The sequence below is a fragment of the Prinia subflava genome, chromosome 11 (genome assembly GCF_021018805.1).
Source record: "Prinia subflava isolate CZ2003 ecotype Zambia chromosome 11, Cam_Psub_1.2, whole genome shotgun sequence".
NCBI lineage: Eukaryota > Metazoa > Chordata > Aves > Passeriformes > Cisticolidae > Prinia > Prinia subflava.
The window spans coordinates 10,801,123-10,827,812 of NC_086257.1; the positions used below are offsets into that span (position 1 = coordinate 10,801,123).

A 26,690-nucleotide genomic window follows, 5' to 3' on the forward strand; every position below is an offset into this window, starting at 1 on the left:
CCATCCCTTCCAAGGACAACTGCTCTGAGAGAAGAGCTAACTATGGCCCAGCTCCTCACTGCCATCACGCCGAGCTCAGAAAGCCCTCCCTCTCCTTTGGTTCCAAAATCACAATCCAGTAACCCGGACTAAGAGGAAGAAGTAAGAAGAATGGGCATGTAAGCTACAAACTTCAAAGGAGTTTAAGTCTCTGAAGATATTATACATTAGGACCAGCTCATATGCCCATTTTTACACTGACGAACTTTAGACCATACGTAAGCTCTTACCCAGAGAATAATTTTCCAAGTTGCCAACAAAAAGGCAAAAAAGGTCAGTAAAATATTCCTCCTAGATACACTTACAGTGGAAGAGTTCTTTTTAATTCTGTTTCTCTGGAATCACTGGAATATTTCAACATAAAGAAAAAAAGTAAAATAAATCAGTCAAAGAACAGGAGTTATTCCCTGTTCCACTGATTTTACAACAAACAGCCATCAGAAAATTAAGGCAAACTTTGGGTCTTGCTAAACTGGGAAGTCAGCTTTCCAGGCTTTCAAGAGCTCAGCCCTTGCCTGCCCTTCTAGCCAAGAGAGTGGCAGTGCTGAAGGCCACCTTGACAGAACAGCAGAATGAGTGGCCAAGAGCCTGAAATGATGTAACCACTAGAAAGGTTTCCAGACTGCATTTATGTACAGACGTCTAATGACGGAGACAACTGGGAAGAGAAAGTCTGTCGCCCTGGTTTTGAAGATTTTTCTAAGCCTTCTGTATCGTTCTTCATATTGGAGTCAGAATTTTTACTTTATCACACTTTTTACTATAAACAATGGTCATGTTTTGCTGTCTTTCATTGTTTACATATTTTAAGTAGGCGGAGAAAGTTGACTGACAGTTGACTTGACCAATGTGGTCTGAGAGGTGGAATTCCACCCTCCAATCCACAGGAACCAGAGGAAATGTATAAAACTGAGTTTTGTAAATAAGCTCGCCCGTTTTCCTGCATGCTCACCAATGTGTCCTCGTACAGTTCTTTTCGTGTCATCTGTGACAGAAGTCTTCATATAAACGAGGAAGGGAAGAGCCAAGAAGTCTACATTTGTGATCTCTTACTACTAACTGGCAGTTCAAATACTCATTATCTGCAACCAAAGATTCACAAGTTCCCACAGGTGATAACAACACTGAAAACACCTTTGAAAGGATGCACAGCACCAATTGCTAGAGGAATGCCCAGGCTGTCAGGATTATGTGATCCAAAGACCTCAAGCAAGCAAAGTAGCACATTTTCCTACTGACTTCTGGCTACTGTCTTTCTGAGAGGACTGGAAGATTTGAGAAGTCAAGTGTTGTTTAAGGAAAAATATCTAGATGCATGTATCACATGTTTCAGTGTTGATAAGAACAGTGCTGTGACAATGACTGAGTTGCAGAAGCTGAATAGTCCCGCCTGCTTCAAGCAGGTCAATTGAATTTGAAGTCTGAGACTGCAGAGACCTCTCACTGAACCTGGTACGGGAAAAGAAAACTAAAGACTACTGCAAGGACCTGGAAGAAATGTAAAAACCTGTTCCATTAAGATTACAGAGAACTGAAAACCATCATTCCTTTAGAAATAAAACAACTGGATTGGCCTTTATGCCACAACCTGAACCTCAGTAAGTCCTTCTGGGCTGTGGAAAAGTCAAATTCAAATAGCAAATGGGGCACTACTCAAAATTACTGAGAAGTACAGGTACCAGTGGCAGTCAACAACACAACTAACTTGTCAGCTGAAGAACCAAGAGAAACCTATGGATGGAGGAGAGGACTACAAGTTAGCAAAAAAACTTAAATTAAGCACCTGCAGAAGTTCGACAGCAGAACATTCCCACTCATCTGAATAGATTAACACAAAAACTAAAGGCTGTACAGGTTATGAGGGCAAGCTCAGGTATATCAGGTCTGATTGTATAGCTGGTGTTCCCAGTTCATGGTGCACAGGAATTCAGCGCTTCATTTCACTACTGTAGAAAAAAATCACTGTATTTGTAAGAAATTAAAACTAGGTCTAAATCTTAACTGAAGCTGCAAGGTGGTTGAGAGGGCTACCTAACATTAAGACAGTAAAAGCCTTTACTCCTATAGTCCTTTTTTCCCTCTGGAAAACAGAAACTGCAGTCTGAGGAGAAAAATTAAGGATGTTGCATGGAACAAATATAATGGTCTCTTGAGGGCATCCCTCTTCAGTTCTGCCACATCACTGCTAGCTCTTATGTTCATCAAGGACTGAAATATTACAATTTGGATTGCACTTTAGTTCCCAAAACAACACACACGTCAGTCAGATCTTTGATCCTCGTCCAAAGGAGAAATGAGGAAAAACAGCATTTCATTTTTTTTCTCTTACTTCTCTGTAGTTTTACATTATGTATTGAAAGTGCTGTCAACAGCAACTACTCCTCTTGATTTTGAGTGCACAAGTAACAGAGTTAACTATAAAAATAATCTCCAAGAACATTTACTCATTACTTCATTCAAAGAATTTTCCCTCATAAAAGAATTCTAATACTAAAGTTGTTCTTCTCCAAATAAACCAAATTTGATACCTTTGCATGCCACCATTTGTAACATGTCCAAACCAGTTCGGTGTAAGTTTTCCTCTAGTATATAGTTTGACTTGAATTCCTTAACAAAGGAAGAGAATGCTCTCATTGTGGCAGAGAGCCAGGACTCAAAGCTTCAAGAAAATATTTTCATGTGTACAACACCTGTAGTTTCTAAGTTTAAATTTAGTGTTCTGTATTATTTTGGCTTTTTAACCAGCTAAACGTTCTGTTACATAATTCAGTCAACTCTGCAGCAGTTGAATTTTTTACTACAGAGATATAAAGACTATCAAAAGCATAAGAACCCAGAAACTCCTGAGTCAATCCATATCAAGGAAAAGAATAGTCTGATCTGGATAGCTGCAAGCCAGGCAGAGACAGCTCAGCTTAAGAAGCAGCCCAGAGCTATTTAAGCCATGTCAGTAACACAAAAGATTTGTTAGACCACACAGAGAACAGACACACAAACACAGCAAATGTTTGCTGCAAAATACTGGAACAGGTTTCTTATCTTTGTTGACAGATCTTTTCCCCTTTCAGCATAGCAATGGGAAACAAAGGAAAAGTGAGGAACAAATACGTTCAAAGTTTTGTCTTCTGCACACTTGTGTCACAGAGCAAAATTTTTCTGCCAAATCAACAAGAGCTTGACTTCACTCCCACATTTAAAGTGAAGGACATTTAAAACTACTGCTACATACTGACAAAGTCTATACTATGAGAGCCTCAGGATGCAATCCTGCTACCAGGTGTTAACAGAAGTGTAGTTTCAACTTGTAGCAACAGTGAAAATAATAGTTCTTTTCCTTTTCAAAATCAAACAAAAGCAGCTCTCTCCAACAGAAAAGAACACATTTTCCATCAGTCAAATTCTAACCAAAACCATGCTGTTTGTACATAAAGTGAGCTGATGTGAATTCCTCATTTCTTGCAGACTTCTAATTAAAAAGTATCATAAGCAGCACAAGTAAAATCTTACCAGACATTCATTTTCAGATACTCTAGAAACCCTTCTTTAGTAGGGGCCAAAAGTCACTATCTAAACAGTGATTTAAGCTTTCACCAACACTATAATAAAAATTTAAAAACCAAAACAAACACAAAACCACACTGCCTAGCAAGAATGAAGGGGAAGACTCTATTCAGAACACAGGAATTAATTTGAATGCAGAGCTTTACCTTCTGTGAGACAACATGAATCAAAAGCATGGAATTCTTCATGAAGTACAGATCAGTGACACTGCCAGAAAAGAAGGCAAGCCAGAAGCAGGCAGTCAAGATAAGACCACATAGAACAGGTGTGGCAAAGTTGGGAAAGGGGGGACATTTATTACCAGAGGGAGGAAAAATCCAGCTGAGTGAATAGTACAAATTTCAATTTAGTAGCTTATTTCAGTACTTTCATGCCAGTGAACCAAGAAGTATCCAAAACCATGACCCACTGCACATCTGCCCTGCCCAATGCTTAATGCCCAGCTGCCTTTGAGCTGCATAGCTGCATTTACTTACAACACTGAGTCTGAAAGCAGAACCTACTGCTCAAATACCAGGCCTCTTCCCTATTCCAGTGCCACAGACCTGATGGTGCCTTACTGCAGTTTGCCATTCACCTGCATCTGGTACACACAGCCCTTAAGCAAAACCAAGAGCAGCGACACAAGACAAATACTGATATGGTGCACAGCCACGTCCTACCTGCAGAGCCTGTTAGACAATACGTGTCCCAAGTTGCAGCATGGAAGGTTTTCTGAGACCTGCCAAATTCCTAATCAACTTTTGCCAAGCTGTCTTAAATTACTGAGAGACCTGGTGAGCTCAGTGGCTAGTAAAACATTGTTTGGTCACACACAGTCTAAATTAACAGAAGACTATCTCTGCAATCTCTTAGACAACTAGAAGGATACAGGCAAAAAAAAACCAAAAAAAAAACAAAAGCAAAGAACTTTAATCAGCCACTAGACTGAAGAAATTCAGAGATTAGGTGTAACAGAAGTCACTCCTGCAAAAAGAAACATGAAAAACAGTTAACATGTAGATGTGGATTAGAAAAGTGCCACAGATGAACTCAAGACCACAGGTCTAAGGGTATTAAAAAAACAAGGTAAAGAACAGAAGACTGGGTCTTCATTTTGATAATATTCAGCTTCAGCTCTAAACCAGTCTACAAAAAGCTGTTCAGAAATAGTAGCATGTCTTAAAGAGAAAAACAACAAAGATAAAAACAAAAATTTAAAAAAAAAAAACCAAACCCTTATGCTTCCAAGGCCAAGTACTCATCTGTTTTCTACTCACCTAGAAGGGGTTTTCAGATTTTTACATCTTCAAAATATAATTTAGACAAGTTTGGGACAAATCAGGAGGATTGCAGGAGTTTTTGTGTTGTTTTGCTAATCACTGATTCAGACTGCTGCCTGTTGGGGCTTCCTTTCCCACACTGGGCTCAAGCAGGTTCTGCTGCTCTCCTGAACAGAGCCTTCATCCAAATGCTACACAGAAAAGGTCATAGCCTACTGCATAGCAAGAGTTCTACGCCACATGACACAATCTGGGAAACAGTTTAATTGCAGTCATTGAGGAAGAAATCCAATTAAAACAGGTTAAGTTTCCGGCTTCCTCAGCACTGGATCTGCATATGGATCTTTTGCTATCACAAGAATACTTCAACAAAAAAAGCAACTAAAACACATCTAGGTTTTCTAAACTGGGCAGTGCTCAAACCAGCAACATCCTGGATTTATGTGCCACAGACATATTCTCTCAGCCACAGAAAAATTTATACATTTACATTGTATCTTAAGGTGATGTAATTAGGAGTAAGCTCCAATACACATACCAAATTACTGACACAGGCACAATTAAAGACATTTACCTGGTATGAAATCATGAACCAAACTGACTACCAAATATCTGTATAAATAGAAGGTCTGTGTAAAGCTGAGCAAAACAAAGTCACAACCCAAGAAACACCTGTCAGACACCAAGGATTAAGCTGTCTTTAGACTGATCCCATGAACTGTAAGATCATGACACTACAGTGCTCAGAGCTACTCTTTCACACATTAAATAGATGGAAAAACATAAAATATTAGCTCCCACAATTGTATTTAAAGAAGGTTCAAACTTTTACAGTCATGAAAAAAGTTGTCAGAAGCCAGAGCTTTATGAAGGAATTAAACAACTTTATGGCACACTTTTTTGACAAGTGTCTACTCCACTGTACATTTACACCTCAGTGCTCCGTAAATAAAACAAGGGAATGTTGTGGGAACAAGGCATTGTACATGATGCTGAACTTGAGCAAAACTACATACTAGAGCTCTTTGAAGTGCTTTTTAGCAGGATGCCAGATTTAGTCTTAACTTTTAAGCTAGACAAGAACTCAACATCACCGAATACACACAAAAAACATCTGCTACAAATTCTTTTCCTCCTTTACGTGCAAGTACCACTACTTTTTCTGCTTTACCTCACCAATGATTTTTACCTCACCTTTCCCAGGCTACCCACACATTTTCCTTGAACAACTCTATGCCCATATGTTACAGCTCACAAGACTAACAAGGTAACACTAATGAGGCGGTTTTCCTAAGGTGCCTAGGCATGGCTAGATTTGTCAAAGTCTGAATTTCTTGTCAATAGTCAATCACTTCAGAGCTGGAAGAAAGGCTCCTTACTTTCTGCCAACAAAGTGTTCCAATAGGTACTGCCTGAATCTGTTGGAGGCTTTTTGTTACCTTCCAAATAAACTGCTTCTCTCTGATGAATACAGAACACATACCAGAAGAACACAATCTCTTCACCACCCTGAGACACTCATAAAAGAACAAGCAGAGCTGTAAGTTTTCTATAGCTTGATCAAAATGATTATTTAAGAAGTAGATATTACAATAGCTGGTTTGATAAGTCTTTGCTCTTGTAATTTGCTCTGTGACCCAACCAGAATACCCAAAGAGCTGTGTCCTATGGTGGTGACCTTTCATCCAACACTAATGATTAACCATGCTTTATGAGCAAACCTACAACCTACTACCCCCAAAACAATACAATACTTTTGGCCTTGTCTAGGACTGAGAAAACATGGTGAGGAGGAGAGGAAAAGACAGTGTTTTTTCTACGTGCTGTATATACATTAATTATAATTAAGGTTATAATACCTTGAAGCAAAGTGATGCATCCATCTTGCTACACTCCTAAAATACATTTTTTCAAACATGAAAATAATGCAAACATTAATAACTGTTAATATGACACTGAATTGGAAGCAAAGTTCACTCAACTCCCATGCAAGATTTCTTATCTTTCTGTTTTGTTTTCATGGTTTTCATGGTTTTAATGGTTTTTCTTTAAAGAATATCCATAGCATACTCCAGAACTACTCCACATCATCCTCTTTACTCTCATAAGCCATTTAATAAAATGTACTAATAAGGAAGACAAACAAAAGGATATTTAACTGGAGAGGGCAGCTTCATCATAGTGCAAGATAAAATAACTCATTACAACACTTTAGTAAAAAACACACAGAATGGAGTGGCTTCGGGGAAAGGTAAAAGAAAGAATATGAAGTAGACAGGCTTATAAAGAAAGACAGAAAATACCTGTAGGCCCAGAAGTGAGCCCAGGTTCTTCCTTCCCCTCTGCACAGTATCCTACATATCTACAAGTGTCAAATGTACCTATTTCCTCCAAGCTGCAGCCTGTCTTACTCTTCCATCTGTTTTGCAAACCAAAGACAATCAGCTGGGTGCACACACATCCCCATCCTACATATGATTCATGAGCAAAGAAGCATTCTAGTAATCCTAGTATCTTTAACACCTCCATTTCCCAGTGTCAAGTCTTGGAAATACATCTGTTCTCCCATCAACTACTGGGATGAGGTGCTAAGAGAGCACCTCAACCCCTATTAGCTACCAAAGATATCAAATTAATTACACTGACTTTGCATCTTTATTCTTTTCAAAATTTATGCTTTTCAAAATTTGTCTGTATGTTTACTATGTATTTAAATGCTCCCCTGACAGACCAGTTTTGGGACACAGACATCGTGTACTGCTATTTGAAAACAGTCTGATCTGTCCAAACAAACTTCTTCCACAGAATTGAAAGCTGATGAAAACACTGCTCTCCAAACGTGCAGTTCTCTATGAAAAACTAATTGAAACTATTTCCTATTAAATGTCTACTTTGTTAGAAAGTGGAGGATATAAAGCATCTAACAGTGAATTTTCAAAACAGAAGTCTACAGTTGTTTTTTCTTATATCAAGGGCAGAATATACCACTAGCATATTACTAACAGAGCAGTATTTCTTATATTAAACAATAGCATGATGCAAGCTTGGAAGTTTCAGAAGTGTTTTTTCACTTTCAAGAAAAATATTTCAGCTGTGGCACCATAGTCTGTGTTTCATAATGGATACTTCTTTAATTAAAATGACAGCATAAACATTCTGCACATATTCAAATACGACAGACGTTCTGAGCAAAACAACTATTTGTTTTTTGGGTTTTTTTTATAACTCTATTAATTCTAAGCTTAGTGGTGATTACACTTCCTTATACTCTTCATACAATATTTAACTCACTACTGAAGTTACAGCACAGACTGAGGACAGAAAACAAACAGGCCAGACTTGAGGCCATTAGAGCCATGAGTCTGCACTACGCAGACCTATGCTCTAATCCAAATCTACATGCAAGTCTTGTGTACTATACAGAAGCCAGTTTCCAACTATTACATGTATTTATCTGAAGTCCCACCCACCTCAGAGGGTAAGGGGATAGAGTACAATCATTAGCTTCAGTATTATGCTAGTGCAGATCATTTTCATGTTAAAATTCAGCACATGAAACTTAGGGAGTTGGTCAAAAATATAGATTGCATCTGTACAAGTTGACATAGATGATTTAAAACCTGACACTTTGATCTATCACCAATTGTCACAAGTTAAACTTTTCAAATTCTGATGAAGCAGCTTGGAATTCCATCAGCTTCTCCTCCACTCTCTCACCACAAATACTACTCTAATCTATTCAAGTACAAAGAACAAAACAGTTTCAATTGTATTCAGTCACAAATTTGTATTTTCAAGTTATTCCCACTTCAAAGCTGGGCCACCAACCTTCCCAATAACAGAGCAAACACACCTCCAGAGTAAATGCAATTCCAGTTTGTTGCCACAACCTGGAATACTATTAAGTAGTAACAAACTACCCAGCTTTTGGATGCATCTAAGCCAAACTTAGACATTTAAATCACTATATTCTGCCATAGGTTGAGCTGCTGCTTCTAGCTACCACAGGTCTGGGCTTGCACTAGTCACATCCTGCATTTCATGTTGTCAACAGAAAGCCCAAACCTTTCTGAAGTAGGCTTTTTAACCAGGTAGATCATATAAGGCAAGGACAGGGGTTCACATGCCCCAACTCAGCTATGTCTCAGAGTTAGATGAAAATTTGAGGAAATACAGTAGCTTGCATCTCCTCTACTTGTCACACTCAGTGACCTCTGAGCAGCATTCCTGAATCCATAGGCACAAAACTCTGGGTCTTGAATTCCTCAGCTCAGTCATTCCAAGCTCAGGAATGGCAGGTTAACATGTTCAGAATGCCTTCCCTTAAGGGACATAAGCACACAGGTTCCCACAGGAGCAACTATTTTTCCTGCTGTAGCATTTATGACAACACAGCTAGAATCAGTGGTATGAAAACTGAACACTTGTACATGCTTTTGCACTTCACTTCTTCTCCTTAAGTTAGCCTTTAGCTGGCAATTAGGTATTTTGCACAAAAATCAGGCATTTAAAGTCCTCCAACCTAAAGCGGTACAAAAAATACAGTAAGGAAGAAACATCTCTCTGCTTTAAAAAGCAAATTACTATTTAAAGAGATACCCTTAGTGCTAATTGTATTTCCAAGAATAGGCCCTCTCCTTTGCAGAGAAACAAAGTCTATTTTTTCAAGCATTTTTCAAAGGACAGCCTATCTTCCTTCCCTATGTCAGTAGTGTCATGACGTTATATTTGTTTACTCCATGAACTTATGTAGATTGACATTCTCACTGAACTAAAGTTTTGAAGTTCAGTAAAAAAGAACTCTTTGATGAGGACTACAGCTTCCACCAGTGGGCTTCAAAGCTGAGTTACAGCAAACACACTTGAGTAAGAGTATTCTACCATTCAGATCTACCTGGACTTAAAAGATTCACAGGTACCCTGAATGTGCAGCCAAAGGCCTAAGGTTTTGAAAAACAACTGAAAAACAGTGTCTCTGTAAGCTGTGGATCCTTAAACATTTTTAATACCTGAAGGCAGGCAATAATGTTTAACTTGTAATGGTATTAAATCTTGAAATCATACTTCAGTAAAGACAGGACATCAACAGACTCCAGAAGCAAAAGAATTTGTTTTTTGATGGCAGAACTCTAGACACTTGTTACTATTTCCTGGCTGACAGAAGAGAGGTCATTCATTATTTTATTTCTGTTTTGTTAAACCTAGGACTATTTAAACTGTTGTTAAGTAACATCCAAACAGATTGCATCACTGCACAAGTTTAACAGAAAGTGTTTGTAATGATGGAAGACTATTATCCATAGAAGAAAACTATGAACTAAGATGAAAGCTTTATTATTACAGTCTTGCTTATTTCTAATTTACTACACAAGTGATATGGTTATCTAAACACAGAACTGCTCCCTCAAAACTCCCCTTTTTCCAGTATTATCAAAACTTGCAAGTTCCCTTTTCTCTGTGTCCCTCACCCAAAATAGTAAGGATATATCAAAATATGGAACAATAAATTATTCTAAAGAGATGCTTGCAATGCTGTGAAGTACAATATTACCACTCAATAGGGAGATGTTGTACTTCAGTACTGAACCCAAAATGAGTTACTGTAAGCCAGACCCTGCCAGCTGACCTAAGCATTGGCAACTACACGTTCAGCTCCTCCCAAGAGTGATGCTGGAGGGGAATGGGAGAGGGGGTGTGGAACAGGAACCAATGCTTAAGTGAATACACCCTTACAGAGTAACTGAGAATTCTCAGTGCCTTTGTAAAAAGTGTTTATCTGGAATATTCTACCCACCACAGTGGGCCTTTGGCAAGAGACATGAATTCCACCTGAAAACTGTAAGGGTGATCTTAAAGAAGTTAACTAATAAAACCTGTATTATTAGCCTGGCAACAAGGTTGTAAATACTTACACAGTAAGTGCTTAGAGTAAAACATCAACAGAAGAAACGAAAGAGAGGATAGTATTGATACAGTTAGCAAGCAAACAGTTAAGAAAAACATTCAGGATGGAAATTAGATGATCCTAAATTTTGAGATATGACATGCTGAAAGAATATCCCAGGAGGACTGAAGAATTAAAAAGGCAAGTATGAGGTTTTTTACTAGGCCTGCTCCCAGAGTCTTCACTGTCCTTACAGACAACTAACAAGTTCTGTTGTCCTACTATGCCCACCAGAGAAAGGGAGATGCTCAAGCTGCTCAGGTACAAATCTCTTTAAAGGCTCAGTTCCTACAAAAAGCTAGATCCCCTCCACTTTGGATCTTTAGGCTAAGGAAGTAACTAGAACACCATTCTTGCTATTTTAACAGCCATTCTCTTTCTCAGAAAGTGTAAGAAGTCAGAGAAGACACTGCAAAGAAGCCAACATCTCTATTACCTACATTTTGTGAAGCCTTTCCTGTCCTTCTTGTCCCATGGTACCTACCACTGACGCTCTGTTTTGACTGAAGAGAGAAAACTTGTCCCCACACCTTCTCCTGAGAAAGAGGAGGGGAGGTGGAAGACAGCCCTCCACAAAGCAAGTTACTGCAGTAAGCTCCAGGATTTAAAAATAAAAAAACCACAAACCATATACCACACTTTTGGATAGGGTTAGTCTGTGCAGAGGTTGTTTATCCAGCTTGATCCTTCTATTGCTGTGTCACTCTGTGCCCATATGTTCATGTTTGATATCTGCCACATGGGGGGGCAAAGGGGGGGGAAGGAGAGGGCGGGGGCAGGAAACTTGCCAAAGTTAATATATTCCAAAAACCAAAACAGTTATTCCATTTGTGGAAAGAGCTCCATGTAGAAGTAGCAGACAAAAACACAGGAGTCCTATGAAAGTGCAACAGAGAAATTCTGTAATTGACTTGCTAACATTCAACTCAACTGATGTTTCAGCATGGGTTACAGAACAGAGAAAGTCAAAATACTAATTGAATTCTGCTGTTAGATCAATCAGCACTATCACCTGCTATCTGGTTTTGATTTGCCATCTTACTGAGCTGACTTTTCAAACAGCCTAACATCATTTGGGTGAAGGAAAACAGTATTGCAATTCTGTGAGTCTAGGGACTCACATTTCTTGGCTGAAGGAGAACAGCTTTTAAATCAAAACACACTACCCAATCTGGTGATGCAGAATAACCTAAAAAGTTTTTAAGATGCTGCAACACCACTAAAATAGGATTAAAATTAATTAATTAAAATAATAGTACAGATTGAATCTTACTTGGTTTCCAGTAATTGCAAGGTAGATGAGAAACTCCAACACACAGATGCCACAAACAGAAGCAATACTAGTTTAGCCCAGGCAGACTGCTGAGAACAGATTGAGTGCTCCTGGTAAAACTACAGGTGCTAGAATCATAGTTAGCATTCAAGTGTGAGATCTCAATCTGATAGAAACCCAAGATTTTATCTGAATAAAACACATGAATTAAGAAGTTCCGAAAAACAGATGATAAAACTGTTTATCCATTGACTTGTTACTTAATAGGAATCTACTTTATCTAGCTGTTAAAACTGTTCTTGTTGAACTTTTGACTAAGTCTGTGAGAGAGGAAAAGCACACAGGGAATATACTTTACTCCAGGCAACCTCTGGAAGCCATGAAGTACAGCAACAAGTATGGTCACTGCATTATATTTTGAAAGTGATAGATTGAGATTAGTTTGCCTGTCACTTCAGTGGAGTCTCACAGCAAACTTTACATTTAGTTCAAGAGTATTTCCAAAAATTAACTCATCACTACACTTCTATTTACCTAAAGTTTCTAATATAACATTCTCAGGTTCCAGATTACTTGAGTTCTTCTCCATATAAAGCACAAAAAACCTGGAATTTTCAGTGCGCAATCTGTTCCAACTCCAGCTTGATTTGGACAATATGTCAAGAACCTCTAAACTATTAAAAAAGTACAGCCATAGTGCTCAAATATGTCAACATCAACAGAAGGCATTAAAGTGGCAATTCCCTCACATCACAAATTTCATCTTTCCTCTTCACAGGTAATCTGAAGAGAGCTTGGTTTCCACCCACTCCATGGAGCATTTAAATGTGCAGACTGAGGTTTGCAGTGGCATTTCCCTTAACATGCTCCTTCCAATTCTAGTTACAAAGTGCTGGTGAAAGTTCTGAGGGGCTGTCAGAAGTCAGGTATCCAGCAAGCCTATGCTCATTTGCAAGTCTACAAATATACAGCAGAACTACATCAACTTAAGAGCTGCCACAGAGGAAACCTGACAAACATGTACTTCCTATCTTACTTTTGGCAAAGGAATGTATCTGTTCTTCTACCAAGCTTCTTGTAACTGAGTAAGGGAGTGAAACTAACTTCTTTAATCCACAATCTTATGGTATAACACCAGTCTTAATTTTATTACCAGTCTTTTATTGAAGAATATTATCTGCTAAATACAACAGGCAGAATACTACCAGAGTATGATATGGTAGCATCCATTGTCATCACATTTACTTAAAAAACACTGTAGAATAGACTGCACTAGATCTTTAAGGCACAAGCTGCAACACTTGGAATTGTGGCCTAAAGTTTGCCAGAGTTATGCAGCCTCCATCTCTTTCATTACATGAGATTCAGTTGAAATTGTGTTTTCTCCAGCTGTTTAACTTAAAGATCTCATATGTACCTACTTCTCAGGTGCTGTTCACTCAGGCTTATTGACACAGCTTGTGACTGTCTGCTGTCCTTGCTCAGCTGAGCAATTTCCTACCTTCCCCTCACCCCTGTACAATGGGGGAGTTCATCAAGCCATCACACTTGAAACAACTGCAAAGTGAAGTTTTAAGGAGAAATTGCAGTTTGCAGTCAGTAGGTTGATTATAAATAAAGTGTATCCTCAAAATAAGAAGGAAGAAAACACTCTCTAATGAAGGCAGAGTTCCAAGTTTAAATTCAGCATACAGCCTTATTAATATGCACCCTCAGTGACTTTCTTCATTTGTTCTCTTTAAATGCACAGCCACATCTCACCTGTGATCAGAAGATTCAGTTACACTGCACACACCTTCCAGGACAAGACACTCCCTACACTGAATAAGCTAATTACATAAGGGATTTGACATTAGAAGACACAGAACATTATTAACTTGGATAAGATGACATCCTCTAGCCCTGACATTAACCACATCTTACAGTATTACCTAGTCCAAAAACAGGGATCCACAAAGGCACATATAATGTAAAGAGAGCTTCTCCTCACTACCTGCAGGAGTTAAAGTAAGCAGCTAATCATGATGCCAGTATCAAGGACATGTAATTCAAGTCCCTCGATGAGTGGGTGGGATGCAGGTGTGTGTTTTTCCCTTTCTTTAGGGCTGGAGGGAAGGGGGAGGAGGGCAGGCATGGAGGATATCAGAGTCCACCCTGACTAGTGTTACTGTGTATTGTTTCCATCTTTCCTATTTTGGTGCCTAAACTCGTTTATATTGCTCCTGATCCTAAAAAACCTGAATGCTTTCAACTAGAAGATACTATACAAGAGTGTATTTTTGATTTCCACAGCTATTTACCCGTACTTTTACATCTAAGCAGTCTCTAAAACAAACTATCACAAGCTCAAAGTAAGGCAAGTAAGACAGAACACAGATACGGAGAAGAATGAGGGAGAACAAAACAGCATACATGCTTCCTAAAAGCAAACACAGATTAATCTACACCTAGTTACACTGGGGCATGAGTTTGTCACAGACCTATTTTTCCTAATAGTTTTACTGTTAAAAACTACACCTGAAAATCAAGGTAAAAAAATAGAGTTGGTGCTCTGCATTAATAAAAACTGGTATTAACCATGCTTCCAACAGCCATCCACAAAACTGAAGGTGCACACTAGTGCTAGTGCTAAGTCTAATGCCCATCTCAGGGCTTGACAGCCTCCTGAAAGTTTAACACTTCTGTTCCCAAAAAAATATGCATACATCAGAAAACAAAGAACACATTTGTATTCTTCTATTTCCAGCTTTACAGAAGTCTAGCAACTATTTGCCCTTCTTTGCACTAAGTTTATTATCTGGATTTCATGCAATACAACACAAGTTGACAGCAACAAGTTCCTCTGAAAGCAGAATAAATGTGAATATACCCTGCCTTTCAGATCTTAAAAAAAGCCGCCTTATTCAAAAAGTACCAGGGACCTCAGCTTCCATTTTGAAACACCAAATTGCTCCCTACAACTCAAGGTTCACATTCCAGAAGATGACTCAGAACCTTTCATACCTTTTATGAAGGTCAGATCTTTGCAGTTCAGCATGTGCACTTTATTGTGGCCACTATCAAAGCAAATCATTCAGAAAACACTTGAGAAAATGGGATTTCTGCCCCCAGTCCATGAGCCAGCATTGTATTACTACACATTGATAGAATCACTCGTTTCTTCTCTATGCATACCCTGGTATGTTTGTAAGATTTTGATTTTTTTCTCCTTTCCTATCAGTCAGGAAAATGGAGCTCTTTTTATCAGGTTGTAATCAATGAAGAACTATTCCAGAGTAGAAGAAGTCAAATGTGAGAAGGGCCAAGTAACTTTTCAAGGTCCCTTCCAAACAGGCTTTCGTTATGAATCCTAACAAGAGAGGCTTTTCTGGAGGAACTGAGGGTAACCATGGCTTGAACATCATTGCCAGTATTTCTCATGTGTCTTCGATATTGAAGTCCAGTATTAAACCATCATGATTAACTTTTTCAATAATGCACCTAAGTTCTCCATTTCTCCTATATGAAAAAAATATTTCCATTTTTCCTTCCAGAGTTGACCATCTACTGCTCTCGGGGCAGTTTGCTGCCATGTTTGTTCCAAATACCTTCATGAGTCAAGTTAGACTGGCAATAGGACAGTAAACAGATTGGTTTTGTGTGCTTGAACCCTGGCTGCCAGACAGAACTGAAGGAGAATATGACTGCATATTTAAACAGTTGGACTCTACCAACCTGATGGCAGGATTAGGAGAACAACTGCTCCTCAAACTCAACTTGGTACTAAAGCAACCATTGCTGGTATCTGAAAGCAGGCAGGAGAAGCCAGGTGACTTAGCCCTGTCCTCCACAGACACTGTACACTTGATATATAGCTAAAATTCCTTTATTTACAGAAGACAGCTTTAAAGCATGAATTCAGCAACTGTTTTGTTAAAAACAGCAATCCTGAGACAAGTGGCTACCTACATTTTCTCACTATTGCTGACCACTGAGAACTCTGAAAATAGTTTTGCTCCTTGAGAAGCACTTTATTTCATATAAATTGAAAAAAAGAAATACATCAGTAGGGAAAAAGCTAATATGACTTTGTTTTGCAGTTACCAACCTCAAAACCAAGCTATGGAAATTCTCAGCAAGAAGTTGCTTCATATAACACCATAAATCTGTTGTGATACTAATTAGTGATAAAAATATTAAGGGCACATTTAAAATATTACTTCTTCAGAAAACTAAGCATACTCACCCAAAGCTAATAAGTTATTCAATCAAAAAAAAAATCCAATGTACTACTATCTTCAGAGTCAGTACTGGATGGGGCACTGACACCTTGATGAAAAGAGCATAAATGAGTCAACACAGTGCTTTTTAGGGAGTGTTACTAATTTGACACGTGATGAACAGGACACTGATCATCCAACAGGCCAATGGGAGATCCCAGAAACATTCTGGTTAAGGTTTTGCCAATGCCATAGTTCACCATGTTGTACACCTTTGGTATTTGATTATACTTGGTCACAATAATTTAGCTTCAGTGTGACAAAAGACAGATCCCTGATCAAAAGCGTTCTACATGCTTACCAATTAGTCTCTTAGAAAATATAGCATGGCCTACAAATACAGGATTAACACAGATAGCTGTGAGATTCATTTAGCTGCAAATTAGGTACAAACCTGTAGTTCACATACTAACTTTCCTACTTCTGCCTCAACTTCATCACTTGGAAACAAAAGGAATTCAGTCAGGTTATGTTTCTGGACTGCTGCACAGTGAGTAACTGTACTTATCAGTGATGTAAGGATGCACATGGAATTTGATAATGTCTCCACTGATGGCATTAAAGACAAATGCATCTTATTTTTGCTACACTGCTGCAGAAGGAATAGTGTTGCTGTCACCTATACCTTCAGGCCTCAAATTCAGGTATGCTTTTACAAGAAAAAGTTCTCATCACTTTTTTTTTTTCCTGTAATATTTACACTCTGGGAATGAAGACAGTCAAAGTAAAATATAAAAAGGAAAACTAAAAAATAAAATGCAAACTTGTGCATGATCCCTGTTTAGGAATGACAGCTTTGATTATTCATTTACTGGGAAGATGCAGAGTATTTCCCCTAATGGTCACTTTGGCCTGAAAAACTTCCAAGACATCAAGAGACCCCATTTTCAAAAGCTCTTACTCAACAGGTTGGCACTCTACTGAAGGAGCTCTGCTATATTAATAAGCAGTAATGTCACACTGTGGATGACCTACAATCTTTCTACTAAGAGCTAAGACATGTTTAGGTTCCTACCTATGAAACCATCTGGAGACTGAAGACTTAAAGGTTGTTAATTCAAGTTTACTACTCATATTTTTCTCAGAAAGACCCTAAGAAAAGGGAAAAAAAATCTGATTACCTATATTTCTAACACAACAATAACACACACCAAACAAAAATTAAAAATACTTTTGCAGGTAAGATCAGAAGAACTGAACCCCTTGCAATCAGCTGCATTTTACAAATATAGAAACTGTTACAAGCTAAAAATATACATATTGCCAAAAAACTTCAAGCTTTATTTACAAAATTTAACACCAGACCACTGTTTTTAAACTTTAGTTCAAATACAAGTCTGTTAATTTATCAGCTGTAAAAACTGAAATGCTAATATTTTCATAAATGCATTTAACTCCCATCGATATTTATTAAGAAGGCTACCAATAGAAAGCTTCAGTTATTTTTTCCAGTACTTTCATGTCTATTACATATATTTTTACATACAGAAAATAAAACTTGTTTAAAAACTTTTAGCTTAACAAAAATCTTAATAAATCTCAGAAACATCAGAAATCAAATACCAAAAAAAAAACCCCGACCCAAACCAAAATCCCAACCCTGTACAATTAGAACTGCAGTTTTGGGAGTGGAAGAAGGAGAACTAAAAAGACTACAGAAGAGATAAACAAAAATAATCACAGCAATGCTCTCTAACTTTTCAAGTGTTACAAAAGTATATCCACAGTGTCAGTTCCCACAAGAAAATCTTGAAAAATTAAATAAAGTGCTCAGAATTCCTCTTTTTTCTCACTATGATAGATGTACTTCAAATTTATCAGCTGGTAACTACTCAACTCCTCTTTATGGCAGCCTTTAAAGCACCAGGAAGCTCAAAAATCGTATTACACACAACACAAAGTGTGGAAGTTACTCTGCTTGAGTAAAGTTTTGCATTACACTGTTAGAAGCTCTGAATCAATATTATTTCTGCTGAACAAAACAGGAAGAAGAAAAAAAAAAAAACAATCCGAACTGTCTTTTTAGGGAAAAAAGAGGATTAAAAATAAAAATTGCTACTGGCTTGCTACACATAATAAAAACGCTCCCAAAACAAACTACACACTCTCTGAAAGCGTTCCTAAGTTCCACGCCAGACTTACAGAATAAATTTAGGCCAGTACCAAGCACTCATTTCTTCCCCGTGTGTAAATGCGACACAATCAGGCCTCACATGCAGGCCTCTCTCTCCAACACAGGCAGGACCTTTGTTCGATACGTCGATGTTTTTCCCCCAAAGCCCTTGACATAACTTTCCATTCTTTCCCCTATTATTTTCCGGTTCCCCGTCTAGACTTCGGGACTCCCGAGCCGTGCAGGCCCCCGCCTGCCGGAGAGCCCGTGCACTCGGAAGGGGGAAGGGGGGAACAATAAAAAAGTTGGACACAGGAAGACGGGCCTGCAGGTCTGCTGAGAGCCCCGGCCTCGGTTCCTTCCCTTCCCTGGATCCCCGGGGCAGCAGCCGGGAGCCCCGGTGGCACCAGCCCCCCAAACCTGTCCCACTACCCAGCCCCCCGGGAAAAGGGAAGGAGGAAGAGGCAGGCAGGAAAGGCAGAACCCAGCGTTTGATCAGCCTCCAAGTACGACGCATTATGCAAGCAAACGCAAAGACCAGGCAACTTGCTTCTTCACTGAAAACAAGAAAAACATCAGCTCGAAAACATTTAGCTGCGAAAATAATCCCTTTCGTGGGCAGTCAGCTTTGTGACTCCGACCCCACGGGCGCCTCCGTTTTCTGCCCACCTTCTTCCTCCCCCCAAAAAAGCTTGTGAAATATGGACGTCGGCCGATTGTTTAGCATTTTTACCGAGCTGGGCAGGAGGGAAAGAAAGAGAAATTGCTATTTTTTTTCCTTTTAAGATAGTCCCTAGCTTCTTAGAGGAGAAAAAATAATAAAAGGGGAGTGGGAAAGAAAGAACCACTAAGGAAAAGGGGGCCAAGCGAAGTGGGGGAGGGAAGACGGGGAAGGGCATCGAAATCGGCACGGCAGTGTCAACACTGACACTGCCCTTTTGTATCAGCAGCCACGCAGGGCCCGCGGAGGGGCGGCCGCGCTGCCGCCCCCCTCCTCACCGGGCGGCCCGGGAGCGGCGAGGCGGCCCCGGCACCCCTGCCCGGGGTGGGGGGGGGGCGCGGGATGTCCCTGCAGCGGGCTCGGGGACCGCCTGGCCATTTTGTCAGCTCCGTTTCCACCCCTTCCCTCCACGGCGCGGGCCCCATTCCATCCCTCCGGGCCGCCCCACACACTCACCAGCGCTGCGCCGTGTCGCTCCCGGCTCCCCTTCTCTCCCCCACCCCCATCTGCAACAATGCTCCGGGATGGCGCCGCTCCCCTCCCCCTGCCCCGGGCCGCCAGGAAGGGCAGCTCGCCTAATGCCAGGATGACACAACAGGCCCGGCCCGGAGTCGCCGAGGGGCCCAGCGAGCGCCCCGGCGCCCCGCGCCCGCCCCCCCGGCGCCCCCCGACCGAGCGGAGGGGCCCCGGGTACCTAGTTTGTCCCGGTGCGGCCTCCGCAGACGCTCCGTGCCTCCCTCCTCCCGGCAGCAGCCGCCTCGCTTCCCTTCAATTATCAGCTGAAGCCGCAGCACCGAGCGACGCCTCGTCCGCCGCCTCCGCCGCCGAACCCCTTCCAGCGGCGCGAGGGGGAGGCCGCGGGACTACTTTCTGCTGGCGCCGGGGCCCCGCCGGGGCCCGCGCGCGCCCCGGGCCGGCGGGCGGCCCCTGCCCCGGCTGCCGCCCCCCGCGCAGCCCCCGCCGCGGCCCGCACCGCGGCCCGCTCGCTGCGCTCGGCGGAGCCGCTGGCGGCGGTCGGTATCCCTCCGCCGGGGTCGTCACCTCGGGTCCGCGGGAATGTCCCCCCTCGGGGCGGCCGGGGGGCGGCCGGGGCGCGAGTCGCTGGTGGCACCGTCGGCGGGGGTCAGACCCTGCCCGGCACCGCGGGGCCGCCGCGGCTGCTCCTTTAAGAGGGGGCCGGGCTAGCGGTGACCCCGCGCGATGTCCGCCCCTTCCTGGTTGCCATGGAGACCGCCCGCCAGCGTCCCAAAATGGCGGCGGCGGCGCCGCGCGGCCCGCGGCTCTCTCCGCCGCCCGGGAAGGAAGGAAGGCACACCGGCAGCCTGAGGCGGCAGCGGCTTCAGCGAGGGCTCGTCCTTGGGGAAGGAGCCCCTCCGTACCGGGGCAGGACGGGGGGCCCCGTCAACGCCGCCAGGAAGCGACCCGGGAGGCGCCACCAGTAAGTGCCGCTGGCCTGGGCTCCTGAGGGCTGGGAACGCCTGGCCGCGTGAGGGCTGCCTACCGAAAAGGTATTTCCAGGCATGGGGAAAGTGCGGCTAGACGGGGAGATTCCTTCTACCTGGACTTCCCTGAGCCTGTAAGATGGGACTCTGGATGAGGAACCAGAGGAAAGGAGGAAATAGAAATGTTTCAAAATGATGAGTTAGTAGCCTTGCAAAGTAGTATATACACATCGTGATTTTGTACCCTTAAACAGAGGTAAGTCTACTCTCAGAAATGCCTCACAAATGAATGTGATGCGACGTTTAACACAATTAAACATCAAATCCCTCAGTATTCCTTTTAAAGAAAGGTAAGTTTAGCTGCACTTTTGGGGTAATAAGACTTAAGGCATAGGGGTAAGCAATAATCTGTCATTCCAAGAATATAAAATTAACATCTGGAAATGGGAAGGCTGTCTATATTTTCCACATTGTACCTGGAGATGGTAGGTGTCCTGCCTTTCACCAGTGTAGATAATTTTTTTTTCAAACAGGGAAATAAGCAATGCTAAATATCCTGGAAGAGATTTTTGAACCTTTGTTTTAAAATATCCTGCAAAATGTGCAATATGAGTATTTTTTCAGAGTAATCTAATAGAATCATCAATAAGAAATGTTGGACAGTAAACAAATGAATTTTAACATGAAATTAAAATGAAATCTGATTATGAGTTTAAAAGATTATGAAGTAAAATTGCAAATTTTCTGTGATCTTTGTTTCATTTTGACCCATTTTTTACTTAGTTTACTTAGTTCATTAGAGAGACAAACACAAATGCTTGTTTCAAGCTGGACATACTGATTTAGAAGATGTAAAGTTTCAGAAACTTTTCTGAGAAAGTTTTTTAAATGTTTCCCCAGAAACAACAAACAAAAAACCACCACAACATATTTTTAAACTAGGAGGAAATTTTCAGTTTGTTTTCACAAAGTAAATGAAAATAATGAACACGTTCTTTTAGGGAAGAACTGCTGCACAATATCTGGGAAATATGTGCTTTTGAGTAGCTGAAGTCTTGTAGTGGGCCTGTCCCACTGACCCCATAGGAATCCCACCAGCTTGTCTGTGCAATGTGAATGAGTGTTGTGGGGTATTTGCTATTCATTTTTGCACCTAGATAATAAAAATAAGATGGTTCTTACTACTGTCTTCAGGTTTTTGGTTCTCATATCTGCTTCCTGTCACACATTTCAGGTATCTATTCTTGGGCTTGTTTTCAGCTGCCCAAATATATCCTGAAAACAAACCACAGTCAGTTAGCATAAACCATGCAAAAAAAAAGGTTCGTACCTGTCGGTGTAAATAAGTTCAAATTGTTCTGCAAATATTCATTGTACAAAGCATTACCAGGAAGCTAGTGTCATTGAAAAATAACTGGTTTGCACTATTTGAAAAATTCAACATTGATTTTATGGCAATAAGATCATTTCAGTATTCTGCAGTGAATGTATATGTTTGAATATATCACTATATTTTCTGAACCTAATGTATCTGATTCCAACAAAACTTCCCAATTCACTCAAATTTTAATTCCTTACTCCTCAAAACACCTTCACGTAAGGAGTGTCTCTGGTTTTAACTTCTGTACATGTAAAATTTCTGGGTGCTTTCTCCAGGCTATGGAATCTCCTGAGAAGAGACCAGTCAAAAATAGCAGTGGAAGGTTTGTGCATCACCAATGTTCCAAGTTGTGTGTAATGTAAAGCATATTTACCCATCCTGGGTTAGCATGGAGGAGGCATTGTTGGTCACATTCCCATTTTGCAGTCTCCTAATAAGTGACAGTCTTTGCCTGAAAGGCCTCCCAGTCTAAGCCTCCAGCCTGGCACAGGGTTACATGAATGCTGAAACCTGCTACTTTGAACAGCCCCACTCCTGGAAGTGAGTGGTTTCAGAACTGTCATTTTTCTTCAAAAGCAAAAAGGGGAGTCTGTGGCTGCATGGTGGTTTTGTATGAAAGCTCCCATAATTGTGTCCAGTGTTGCCCTCCCTTGAACGGTCTACTTAGGCTTTACGTGAGCAGTAAATTCAGCTTCTTCAGGATGAAGTTATCACTTTACTGGGCATGTCTTCTAAAGCTCCAAGGCTCATGCACGTGTGGCCATCGCCAGGATTTCCAGGTATCAGCTGGCTATAAAGTCAAACTGTCACAGAACCAGAAATCCTCTACAAATACAGAAGATCTTAAGAATGTGTTAGGGCAAGAAACTAAGTTGCATAAATAAGTATTCACAGAATACAGTTCGCCCAGCTGGATTGTGTGGAAGAAGAGTTCTTCTGAGCCATCAGTGAAAATAATTTTTTCAAGTAACTATTTTAAGTCAGCAATCATAATTTTACAAATGCACAGAAACTATTCCATGTATTTCCCCTGTGTGGGCCTCTGCCAGTTCCACAGCAGAAATATAAGACTGAAAGAGACAACTTCAGGTCATCCAGTCCCAGTGCCTGCTGTTTCATCCCGCTGCATAATAGATCTTCATAGTATAAATGGGATGTGTTTCCAAGGTAGTGAAGCTTTTCTTCCTCTGCTACTTCACACAGAACAACTGCTCCAGATCATCACTTCTCTGGTGGTTAGAAGTGCAGTTATGCAGATTAATTTACATTTATTTTGTTTGGATATCTTGTGTGTAGGTAACAATGCTGTATATATGTGTGCGTATATATATATATGATATATTGTATATATTTAATAAATACTCTAGATAGTGTTTGTTGTTTTTTCAGTCTCCACTTGTGAAAGACTCTCTGCTTCTTGGTCACTCTCATCTTTTCATTGCACTTTTGTACTTTTCATTGCACATTAATACTTTTGTTCTTAATAAGCCTAACAAGTACCACGTGCAAAAGCATTGTTACTTCCCCATATCTTCTGGAAAATCCTGAGTGATTTAAAGTTTAGGTTTAACTTTCTCTACCAAAATCACATTAATGACTCTTGATCATCCTTCGATTAGTTATTATTCCAATGTCTTTCTCCTCTGTCAACTTTCGATTTATAACCTTTTGGTTTGACAGAAATTATTTCCAAATGAATGACTGTGCCGTTTGTAATTTTCAATTTTTTTTTTTATTTTATTTTCTTCTTCTCCAGGACTGCTCTGAGTTGTTATGAAGGAGAAGTTGGTGTACAGAAGTTGGTGTCAGAATAAACATGATAAATAAAAAATCATTCTTTGCCATAAAATGTGTTCTAGGAATCCTGCTAGCATTCATGGGAATGGTGAATAATTTTCATTTTGTTTGAGTGCATGTACTATTCCATAGAATAGGAATCTTTTTGTTCAAGACTGACATGAGGGATGGCAACTTGTTTCACATACACCTTTCACTGTACATGATTTTCAATCTTGAAATGCCAAATTAATATTTGATATGCCAGTTATAATTTGGCAAGGTTTATCACAAAAAAATAGATGTTATATGTTTATATGAGGCAAGCAGTTAATCCTATGGCTTCCAACATTAAATGTAAGATGGCTTGAGAAAGCCACACAAATAACCTTTCAAAATAACGTTTCTTATAAATTGTCTAACAGATGATAAGTACAGGTTTTGAAAAGTGCAAGAGGAATCCAGATGGTGGGGTAGTGTAGGAAAGATCAGTCACTCATTTTGGTCAAACAAGGAACATAGACACACATCCCCCCCCTCAAAAAAAAAAGTCTGGTGCTTAATCTGCTTATAGGGCAGGCTGATAACTGGAATGATGAGGCTGGTAACAAAAGAAATGTAATGGGAAAATGATCCGCTCAACATGTAATTAATACTAGCATCTGTCACCGTTTAATGAATGCTACACTAATCAGAAGATTTTGTCGTGTTAGTAAAATGTTCAGCTACTTACCCACAAAAGACCAGCATGGTACATTCACAAGGCTGCCGTGGTTCTGTGCAATATCCACACGTGATCTGCTCATGTAAGAGCCACGATAACTGAACTCTGTCAAGTATGCAACTGCAGAATTGTGGTTTTGGCCAGAGATCGGCAACTTTGTTCTCTGAAAGATATACACAGGATGTGTAGATGAGCAAACAGTGTAAGTAACTGGGCAAACAGTTCTGATGAATGTTCTTGTTCTTTACCCCTCATTGCTCCTATTGTTTAGTGTTCATCTCTGCGTCTTCAATCGGTTTCTGATTAAATCAATCCATTCTGAGCACAGCACATTATTTTGGATACTGAGTACTACAGTATTTGCTTAAAAGATCGTATAATAAGTTGTTTCAATTTTAAAAATTCAGGGTTTTTTCTGGCCTTTTTAGTTGTAAGAGAAAATTCTGAACGGCACTTAAATCTTGAGGAACCTTTTTTCTTTAAAAAATCCTTGTTCAATAAACAACCCAATTCTGTAACTGATCTCTGTAAATCCTACACTACAAAAACCCAAGCAAACAAAAAAACCACCACCACACCAACACCATAACCCAAACAAAAATTAAACAAAACAAAACACCCCAACACCTTATCATTTTCAACAAAATTTCCAGTTTAGGAGACATTGATAAGTGACCCTTGTAATAATGGGCTGGCTGATTTTCAGTTTTGAGTACCTTCATGATTTACTAAACCTGCAAGGACAGCTCCTCCATTTGGAAAAAAGGTACTAGACAGTTAACTGTTATATCTTGGGCTTCTTTTCAAGTCTTTATGATGACATTTGATATGTAACCTATTTGATTGACAGCAGATGCCATTTGAAGTGCTTAAGCCAGATGGATTGGTGAGGGGGGGGGAAATTAACAGATGTTCTAATAGTAATTGAGTTGAAATTAATTTTATATTACACAAAACAATTTTTGGAAAGATAAGTCTTATTTTAAGTAAAGATCTGTGGGAGATGAACTTTTTTCAAAATTCTACTGTTTTATTTACATTTGAAACCTGAGGGATGCCATACCAGTTACTACCTAGCCGGATTCTGTCCAAGTCTCTTCTTTGACTTTACAGAGATTTGTGTTCTTAGCAAACAAAAAGAGCATAGAAATTTCTCAAGGGGGCATTTAAAAAATTATATTTTTATTATGAGCTATTTGTATGGAGGACTTCAACTGCATAAAACAGGAACTTCTTGTTGTCATAAAGTAGAAATATTTCAAGTACAGTTTGTTGAGACCAGGAGAGGGCAGCCATTTTGTCCCAGCTCAGGAAATGCTCTGCTATGCTGAAAAAGTGTATTTCCAAAAGAATCAAACATTTTTATGGTAATGGTATCACAGAGTATTAAGCAGTTATTATCAAGAGAATGTTTGTTAAGCCTAAAATACATAGGGAAATCACTTTTGATTTTTTCCTGTCTCTAATTCAGACATCAAAGTAAGCAGTAGAGCTGCTTGGAAAATGGAGACAGTTTCTCTGGGGAAATAATGCTGCACTGGAAAAACATGAATATTGTTGTCCAGGTGCTTGTGTCCAAAGCTAAGGTGAGTTGGTTGAGCAGTGCTGTGACGTGTTATGGTTTGGATGCCTGATGCCTCTCACTTCCTCTGTGATGTGCCACCTCAGGGTGCATGCAGTTGCTAGATGTTATCTGTTGGGTTTTGGGGAAGATTTGGGAATTCTTTGGTCATGATGCAATACTGAAGATGTAATACAGCATAAGAACTGACATAGAAAAATTTGGGCTTTTAACAACTGAAATGCAGTTTGTGATGTGTTGCACTGTCAATGCTGGAATTTCAGGACTTTCATTATTAGTGGAGCAAGATTTCTCTACATAAGGCATTACATACAGCAGTGTAAGTGGTGGGTTTTTACCTTCCCAGAAGACTCAGTTCTCTTTTTTGGAGGATGGTTGTTTTGGCTTCTTTTTCCCCACAAACATTACCAAACGCTTAAACCTGTGAAACATTCATTTACTGATTTGAAATTAGATATTTGGCTGATAATTACTTGTTAAGTTAATTTATTATTACTTGATTATTACTTGTGAAGTTAAGTCCTTAGTGAGCCTATGATAATGCAGTGCTGTTGTATGGGCTTCTAAAATTCTTTTTCAGTAGTGGTTGAGCTGTTATTTGAAGATGCATTGG

General features: G+C 40.2%; 1 protein-coding gene and 1 long non-coding RNA gene across 10 annotated transcripts in view; one reads left to right on the plus strand and one right to left on the minus strand.

Moving 5' to 3' along the window:
• Positions 1 to 20,357, minus strand: part of TRIP12 (thyroid hormone receptor interactor 12) — a 79,837-nt gene extending 59,480 nt beyond the window's left edge. For 2 of the 8 annotated variants that reach the window (XM_063407888.1, XM_063407886.1), the window contains exon 1: positions 19,867 to 20,091. The gene's annotated coding sequence lies outside the window, so the exon portion shown is untranslated. Of the gene's footprint in view, positions 1 to 11,246; positions 11,272 to 19,628; positions 19,648 to 19,866; positions 20,093 to 20,213 lie in introns of those variants that run through there. The other 6 variants (XM_063407890.1, XM_063407889.1, XM_063407883.1 and 3 more) reach the window with 5 other exon arrangements.
• Positions 20,358 to 20,472: 115 nt separating this feature from the next.
• Positions 20,473 to 26,690, plus strand: part of LOC134555873 (uncharacterized) — a 77,623-nt gene continuing 71,405 nt past the window's right edge. For both annotated transcript variants that reach the window (XR_010081522.1, XR_010081523.1), the window contains exons 1-3: positions 20,473 to 20,610; positions 23,752 to 23,880; positions 25,967 to 26,081. This is a non-coding gene — a long non-coding RNA (uncharacterized LOC134555873). The remainder of the gene's footprint in view (positions 20,611 to 23,751; positions 23,881 to 25,966; positions 26,082 to 26,690) is intronic.